We start from the raw sequence: 9,304 nt of genomic DNA on the forward strand, positions 1-9,304 counted from the left end.
TTTGAAAGGGAAACAAAATGAACACGGCTGCCCGGGAAAGCTAAGACTCCACACGAGGCGACACGCCGCCCGCTCAAGGGCTCATTATACAAAATTAGAATCACAGGAAGCGGCAAATATTAGCTCCCTAATTTGCTGAGAGCTGAGAGCCCTCCTGATTTCAAGTATGACAAGATCGTTACTGTTGTATAATGGAGGCAATTACGGCAGTCCTTCACAGGGCTACGGTTTGAGCAGCGCGTACGAATCACGGAGGATAGTCGACGTTAGGCTGAGCTGAAGGGAACCGAGTTCGCCGTTTCACGAACAGCATCCGCTATTCAAAACACGCAAATTATTTTCGACCGAATAACAACACGGTCTGGATATCGCCCCGTTATCGTGTCCACTTTCTTCACGTGCAACAATAGAAGACAGCAGAACCTCGGCTTTCCAATTTCATTCGAACCCGTTTGTCCCGTTGAAATCCATGTAAATCCCATTGGTCGGTTCCCCAGCCTCCAGTTTGTACTCTGTGAAACTTTTTATAGGTTTATTTGTGGCAAAATACAGACCAGAATTAAAGATGACTTTGCCTCTGGTGTTCTTTTTCTCTTTGTACTCGCCGTTTCCTTCACTATATCGGCAAAAGTAAAGCCTCCTCACGCACGAGACCTCCGCTAACGCTACCTCCAGCTAGCTGTGTGTCATTCATCCAAACTACCCAGACTTGAGACCTTTGCTCCGTTAGCGTAGCCGCTCCTCTTAAGCGCATCTTCGCTCTTCGGGATCGTACAGACGGTCGGCCGAGCCGTGTCGGAAATGAACACGCTCTCATGTTTGACTGACTGATTCTGAACTTTTCTTAATACCACGAGGACGAGCACTTTGAACTTTTTGGGGAGCCATGATGAGGGCTAGCTTACTGAAAAAAAAAGCACAAAAACTGTTTTGTGTGTTTGTGCACTGAGGCTTGTTTGCATCTGGATTCAAAACATGATCTAAAACTGATCGCTGGTTGATTTGTTAGTGATCGGGGGGGTTGGAAAGCCCGGGTTCTGTTGCACTCTGAAATGGAGGAATGAGTCCATGGAAACTCAAAAGAAAGAGCATCCCAGGGGCGCCAGGTGCAGGACAGTACGTCAAACACTTAAAAATCCCTCTTAAAATCGACATTATAACGCCTGTTGAAACATCATGGGACCGCCATCGAGGGGAGATCATTCCATGGACGTCTCGCTGACCATCCATTACTCCTAATTTTACAAGCAGCGAGTAACTGACCATGTAACAAAACCTAGCGTGGACCCTGAACCTTCAAGTATGCTTGACGGGGCGGCGGCCCGTCTCAGGGGCCCAACACTGCAGGAGCCCGGCGTGGGGTCCCTTCTACGGCCACGCGCCTGTGTGAACACGGGGTATTATTTTGTGAGCTCAAAAACTACACAATAAATCAATTCTGCTGGGTCTGATTCATTGCCGCCCGGTGTGTGTGTGTGTGTGTGTGTGTGTGTGTGTGTGCGTGCGCTCTGAAGGCTCGCTTAATTTCCTCTAAGCGCGTAATCCGATTTGTTTGTGGGAGAATTTTGCCCCAAAATGTTGAAAACAAGTAGGATGTTATTAAGAAAAGTAAAATAAAATTGTGGAGCGTTCAGTGAAGATGGCGGAAGCATCAGGAAATCCTTGGAATGTTTCCCGGTGCAAGAAATATACACATAAAATACAACCCCGAGTGCCGTAGCCCATAGATTTCCTCTCAAATCTGCCGGTGCGATGTTATTATATGTTCCGAGCGCCAGACAGAAATATGAAATCTCTTACTTCAGCGCCTCTACATATCTCAAACAAACCTCTTCACCATCACCATCTATGACCTCTTTTTAAGATCCACAAATAATGACCCCATAAGTAGGAGAGCTTATTTAAGACAGCGCCGGGCCATCCGTCACCCTCGGACGGCTTCAAACATTTTCACTTTGCATAAACACATTGCACTCCCACACACACACACACTTCATGCTCTTTTCTCCATCTCCCGCCTACCGGGATCAGAAAACAGAGAGCCACAGTTAACACGGGGCTCCGGCTTTGGGGCCGAGCGACGGAAGGCGCCGCTGCACGTCAGCCAGGAGATTAACTCTGCAGAGATGACATATCAGGGCGGCCGGTGTTTGAATTCCGGCCAACGCCGTTGACCGTTTGATGAGACGCACAGGGGGCCTTTCACGTTGCCAGCTGAGAGCGCCTTGTTAATTAATCTTCACGACTCGGTCCAGAGAAAAGCCAAATCCTGGAAGCCCCCCCCCCCCGTTAAACTGCGCGACAGTGGAGACATAATGCACGGCAGCGCAGATGTCGGCGGGACATATTACAAATCCTTTATGAAGTATGTAAAAACCCCTCACATCTGTTCCAGGCTTGTTCTCACTCACTGTTCCTGGAAATGTAATTTCTAATGCCGAGTGCCGCGCCGCTCTAATCTCAACCACCTCATTGTGAACCCCGTTCTATTTCCATATTCTTATGCGGTAGTCTAAAGAAGAAAGAACCCACATTGATCACAGCGCTCATTTGTCTAAATAACTTCTCCGGCGCTTGTCGTGTTTCCCTGAATTAAACTGAAGATGAAAAATGTGGATACTTAAATTCAACTCTATAGCAATCTCGCACCTGCTATTGGAAATTACATTCAAGGAGGCCATCCTGACCAGGTCTACGGTCACCGTCGAAGAGGAAGATTACTAATAACCACCCACCTAAACACTAATCGCACAAATATCATTCAAGTATTCGATCGTTTCGATGTTTGACACGTGAAGTGTTCTTGAAACCAATGAATAAATGGAGCAACGATATAACATTCGACAGACGAGGAAGTCCAACAAGGCATCTGAATAACTATCGCTTGCTTGTGGGCCGAGGAGTTACACTCATTTAGGGGCATCATCCAATTTTACATATAAACAATGATTATTATTATAAAAATTAAATATATATATATATATATATATATATATATACACACACACACACACACACATATGTTTACATATATGTACATGTATAGAATATATACACGTATACATATATTCTATATACGTGTATATTACCTATATACATGTATATAGAATATATACAGTAATACAATGGTTTGAGCAAGACGTCCCAGGTTGGATTTGGACAGGCAGTAGGTTTTAGTATGTTTGGTCCAGTTTCAGTGCAGGACGCTCATATGAACCCCTGAACTGCCCAGGCGTGTGACGGACTGGCGTCCAGCTCCCCCTGCAACCCTGACAGCAGCATCGGTGGTACTGATAACGAATGAATGAATGAATGCATGAATAAATGAATAATTGAATAATTGAATAAATATTACATACACAAACACTGATGCTTGATCTCACTTTATCATCGATGACACTTGTTCTAGAAGCAATCGTATTACTCGGCTCATTTTGATCGAGACGTCCGTTTTACGTAAGACTTCCAGAGCCCTCTATAAACACATATCTGTGAGGCAGGCGTGATGGGCCTCCGACACCACGGCCCATGAAGACACTAACACCAGGAGACACATCAGGGTGAAGGGAAGGGGTTGGATTCACAATCCTCCTGTTGGCCGCGCTGCAGGGAAGGTTTGCCTCGGACTGAACACATACATGATGAGCCCACACCGTGAAAACACCCTAAAGCATAGAAACAGAGTCTGCTCACACACACGCACACGCACACACACACACACACACTAATCGACAAGTTGTTGAATGTAAATACCAGCTGGACAAAAATGCTGGCTGGATCATCTGGCAGTGTTTGGTGCAGGACTCTCTGTGAAAACCTGTTATTCTTAATTTTACATCTTCCTTCCCCAAAATTGGATCCGTCCAGGTTTTGTGACCCGCTGGCAGACGAACGTGCCGCCCCGGCTCCGTCGACACCCACAGAAGAGGAGCCCGGCCTTGTTATATGATAGAATTATTGTGGGTGTTTCCAAGATGGCTGCCAAGACTTGCCCAGAGGGGCTTCCTTGTAGCGAGGCAGGCCGCTGTGATGAATACCAAGATGAGAGCCCGACATGTGATTTGTGTACATAAACAAATGATGAGGCATTAAGGAATTTAGGAGGCAGGTGTTTCACTGATTGTGAAACAGACCCCCCCCCCCCTCGCCCCGGCGGTGCACAGCCTGGCGGTGACGTCGCCACAGGGGAGCGGAGACGTCCTGAGCCGATCCTGACGATTGGATCACGGCCGAGTCCGGCGAACGACGGGGAAAGTAGTCAGCGGCATCTCGCGTCTCAGGCACCTGCATCACAATGAGCCGGGACCCACCGAAGTCCCACAAGGACTTGGATTGGGAACTTCCTCCAAATACTTTGCGTAAAAGTTCAACCCCTCGCGTTCAGATTTAGGACCATAATCCTCAATAACCTTAAAAACAGCAGACGCGCCTGAGACTGACGACCACGTGGAATAAGTTCGCCGCTCCAGTGACCGACGGGCGCAAATAAGGGAAACGCACGTCGACACGGCAGAAGCACGTGTTGCACTTTCACTACTTCCCTGCTGACGGCTCGCTGTCAGGAGTCGGAGCCGCTGCCAAGGGTTCAAATATGGTCAAGATCCAGCTTCGCACAGCGCTGAAACTTTGGAACAGGAAGCCGTGACGGGTTCGGGACGGCATGAACCGCTCGTGACACCATTAAACTACGCCGGACGCCTCTTGCTAACTTTTATTGGCCAACACGTAGGAAGACTGTGACACAGAGCGTCGACAATCTCCACCTCGGCCCTGAGCACATGCTGAGAAAAGCCTGCCGCGGGCCACGGGACGGACGCTGGAAATACAACACGGAGCGGTAACCACAGGGCATGAGTGAACACAACTAAAAACCACCAGCAGCGCTGCATCATTCAAAGATGGTGAGCGCGCACACACACACACACACACACACACACACACACACACACACACACACACACACACACACACGCTCAAAGGGTGGGATTTTATTTCCATAGGTTGGGCATTGGACCCCCCCAACCCGAGTCCCTCGAAAGGCAACTCCGGCACAATCCGACAATCTCCACGGACGCAGACGTCTGAACGCTCGCTCCTTTTAGCTTCAAACTTCAGCCCAAATATCGACTTCCAGCCGTGCAGTTTGTTTGTTCTGTCCTGTCAGCTGCAGGCCCGACTGTAACTCTGCGGACAAGAAAAGTGACATTTGATAGCTGCGCCCTGCGGTTGTTTAAAACGCATTTCTACGGGCTCCTTTTCGTCGCTGGTCTGACCAGGCGCGACTGCCCGAGAGAGCCAGGATTCCACGCCGTTCGCCTTCAAATAATCATAGACGGGAGTTAAAAATATGCAAACTTCTTTTTTCCCCCCAGTGCGAAAGTACATTTGGATGGAGAGGAGCGTCCAGCTAACCGACCGATAAATGAGGTCTCTCTCTTCTGTCCGGCTGACAGCTATGAATAAGCGGCAGCAGGAACCATCTTTTATCACGGGCATTACCACGGCGGCACCGAGTGTGACAGAAACAAGTCGTCGGAAACTACCGACGGTAAAACTCGGAATATTAATGACCGTAGCGGATGCGGTCGTCGTAATGGGCGTGTGAGAAATGTCTGTTAGAGCCCGGGTTTGTACGCTGCTAAACATCCGCCGGAGTAAATAATGACTCGGGCAGGTAAACAGGTCCGAATACGGGGTGGCGTTTCGGACACGGCTCTCACGAGGATCCAAAACATCCGGATAGACACGCCGCGCTCGCTGACGTTTGTCAAAACACGCCGAAGCGAGCGTACCACTCGAGGCTACGGGGAGGGAAGGCGCCGCTCGGGGCTTGTTTGCGCTCGGCACTCTACCTGTCTGCGAGGGTTTTCCACATGCAACCGCTTGCACGGCGGCGAACGGCGCAAATTCCAGACCCTCTGTGCCTGCCTCGCGCAGAGAACCCACGCGAGCGAGTCCTCAGAGAAGAAAAAGAAAGAAAAAAAACAATCCCCGAGGCCATCGTCCGACGACACGCTAACATACCTCCGTTGGTGCAGCTCAGGAAGTCCCAGAACTGCATGCTGGCAGACGGTAGGCAGAGGAACCGACCTCTCACCTGAACCTGCGAGACTTTGTCTCTCCTCTCCACTTCCTAGTTTGGCCGCTGTCACACAGGCGGAGGCAGAAGACACGCCCACCGATCGCTTCCCCGTCGGCGCACCTGGGGCCGAGTCGCGTGACGCGGCGGCTGCACGGCTCTTATTCCACCCCGTTGCTCCGGTTTCATCCGAGCGCCCCGTCTTTATCGCACTTCCGAGGGAAACGGACAGGTGTGAAGATGGAGCCGGCGTGGCCGACGGCGCTCTGGCCGACCGCGCCTCATCAGATTAGCGGAGGAAATGCGAGAGGAAGCGACAGAGGAGGCGGGAGAGAGAGCGCCTCGCCATCTCTGGCCGGGCGCACGTGCAGTCTGTGCACGCCAGCTCCATTCAACACCGGCGACGCCAGTTAAAGCGCTTTCGATCTTTTACTTGGGCATAAACGTCGGCCGAGGCGGGGATTCACGCCTCGGCCGACGGGGTGGCAAACATTAACCAGATGTTCGATGACGTCCACGCCGAAACTCCCGCGTCCCCCGTGGGAACGAGACCGCCGTCGTGAGAACGCCGGCGGGTGAGATCTCTCCGCCGATCGATTGATACCGAACCCGCCGCGTGGATCGGTCAAAATCCGCCCGCGGGTTTTGGCCCGCTTTGACTGACCGACTTGAGGCGGGTGTCGTCTTCGCCCCTGATTGGGCAAATCATGAGGACGCTCGTCGGGGTCGGATTCCACGCAGAAAGACGCCCGGTGTGGAGGAGGCCGGTGTGTGAGGGGCGCTCTTCACCCGCGTGAGCGGATGATGCAAAAACCAAAGGGAGAAGTATTTTGGGATGGAGAGCGAGCCATCGGCCGAGCGCTGCCGGTCACTGATCCAACACCCCGTCCTCCTGAAGACACGGCGAGGACCTTTGCACCCCCGGAGCCGGGGAACCAGAGGGAGCCTTCGGCCACCGCAGCGCCGGCTGCTAGGAATACAAATGACTGGGCCGTGACACAGATGACCAGCGTCTCCTCACACACACACACACACACACACGTACACGCGCGCCAACGCACACTCATACATTCATACACACACAAACACACACACATACACATACAATCATACATACATACAAACACACACACACACACACACACACACACACACACACACACACACACACACACACACACACACACACACACTCCATCGCATTTCTAAATAAATGATCGTAAAACTGTCTAAAGGTAGAGGCAGCGCGCGGCGTTGTTGTTGTTAACCCCATTGTCTGTGTGTGTGTGTGACCCCCCTTTAATGCTAAGCTAGCCGCCGCCGAGCTAGCGGCGGTTGTTCCCGGTCTGCCCGCCCGCGAGAGGGTCGATACTCACCCGCTTCGAGGCCCCCGGAGCCCGGCCGCGCCTATTCCCGCTCACCGGCCTCCGCTCCCGGCCGGCGTGTTTGACCGCCGCCCCCGAGTCCGGTGATCTTGCGAGCCGGCTCGCTGGCTGCGTCCGCCCGCCGTGGGTCCCTGTCCCCCCCGCCTGGGTTTGGTCCACAACAGCGCCGTTCCCGGCCGCCGCCGTCACTGACGCTAGCTGTTAGCTCCGGCTCCGCTGCTAGCTGTTAGCTCCGACGCAGCCGCGGCTACAGCCCGAGCCCGAGCCGGAGCCCTCCCAACATGGCTGCAGCTGGCGGGGGGAGGAGGGGGAGGGGCGCCGCCGGAGGAACCGGAGCCGCCGGAGGAACCGGAGCCGCGCGACACGAACACGGACCGGCGCGTCGGATGCCTTTGCACTGATTTCTTTTGCAATGATGTCACGCATGACGGGTCTCCATCCCGTCCGGAATCAAAGTGCCGCTGAGAAATGGTGCATCTCCGAAAAAACACATGATACGGATTTAATCAGCAACTTGGGTCCATTCCGTTTCTCCTCCGACGCGCCTTCGGGAAACGCGTTCCCTGCGCGATTCCAGTCTTACTTTTACATTGTCTTACTGAGCGACAATGTTTGTGACAAAGAGGAGACATAATACGGATAATAGTGTAATAAAGGGCGTTGGGTGGAAGACGCTGCGGAATGTGAACTTTAAAGGGCCCCGGAGCCATGGCCTCGGCTTTAACTTCCATTTCACATAGAAGACAGTTTCCTGATTTGTCAAAGAAGTGATGGGCAAAATGAATGCATTGTTGCGTTTTAGTCAGGGAAAACTCTCAGCTGACGGTAAAATGTTAGTTTAATAAGCAATAGCTGTTGTCGGCCACAGCCGCGCCGCACGAGACTCAATACAAGTCACTGTTCCCGCTCTATGCCAGGTAAAAGAGAAACAATGGAATTTCTCGTGGCCCAAAACCGCACCCGCGAAATTCCCTGCAACCCCAAAATCACACAGAAAAGAAGAATTAACGTTCGTGAATCGCTACAGTATGAAATCGTGACACGATGCGGCACGAAATCAAAAGTGAGAAACGTGGCCGTGAGCCGAAGGTCGGTCGGCCGAAGCCCTCGTCGCACTGAGTTTGCATCGTACGGCCGTACGGGACATCGCCTCGCCTCGCCTCGCCTCGCCTCGCCTCGCCTCGCCTCGCCTCGCCTCGCCTCGCCAAAGGTTCTGCTCAGTTACACGTCGACCGGCAAATGTGTTTAAGGTGATCCGAAACTTATATTTCAGTAGAAACGTGTGAGCGATAACAAACCAACCACATCAGCCCATCTTTGGTTTTTACCAAAGTTACTTTAACCACCGTCATACATATTTAAAGGAAATTCACATGGCACTGTCGCCCCTCAAGTTCAGCCCCTCTCTGAGACTGCAGGGCAGCCCTGGGGCGACCCCCACCTTCACCCCCACCATCACCCCCACCTTCACCCCCACCCCATACGCCGTCCTCCGCCAGCGAGAGGAGGACAAAATAACTAGTGACAGGACTCCAGATCTGCAGAAGGAAGCAGTTTTGTCGCGCAGTCTGGCGTTGCGTTGCCGCTGCAGCAGCGCAGCAAATACAGGAAGGGGCGGAATTCTATGTGCGGCCGTGCCAGCGCCGGCGTCTCATGTTTAAATAAAATCTTGAGAGATTTCAGCCATGCATTATTCATGGAGGTATCAGAAGGAAAGGCAAACAAAAGAAGCTTTGAAATAAAGATGCACCTCCCCCGCCGCCCAAAAACACCAGCACTGACACACAGACAAAATGATTGTGATTTTAACGCACACTGCCATTTTGATTTTCTCAGCTCT

The 9,304-nt window shown here is 52.0% G+C and overlaps 1 protein-coding gene across 8 annotated transcripts in view; it reads right to left on the reverse strand.

Annotated features, from left to right (window-relative positions):
* Positions 1-7,610, reverse strand: part of LOC147229160 (focal adhesion kinase 1-like) — a 55,798-nt gene extending 48,188 nt beyond the window's left edge. For all 8 annotated transcript variants that reach the window (XM_086155985.1, XM_086155986.1, XM_086155988.1 and 5 more), the window contains exon 1: positions 7,456-7,610. The gene's annotated coding sequence lies outside the window, so the exon portion shown is untranslated. The remainder of the gene's footprint in view (positions 1-7,455) is intronic.
* Positions 7,611-9,304: the final 1,694 nt, after the last annotated feature.

Source organism: Fistularia commersonii, chromosome 11 (assembly GCF_037954325.1).
Source record: "Fistularia commersonii isolate RoL2024-O1a breed Wild chromosome 11, RoL_Fcom_v1.0, whole genome shotgun sequence".
Taxonomy (NCBI): domain Eukaryota; kingdom Metazoa; phylum Chordata; class Actinopteri; order Syngnathiformes; family Fistulariidae; genus Fistularia; species Fistularia commersonii.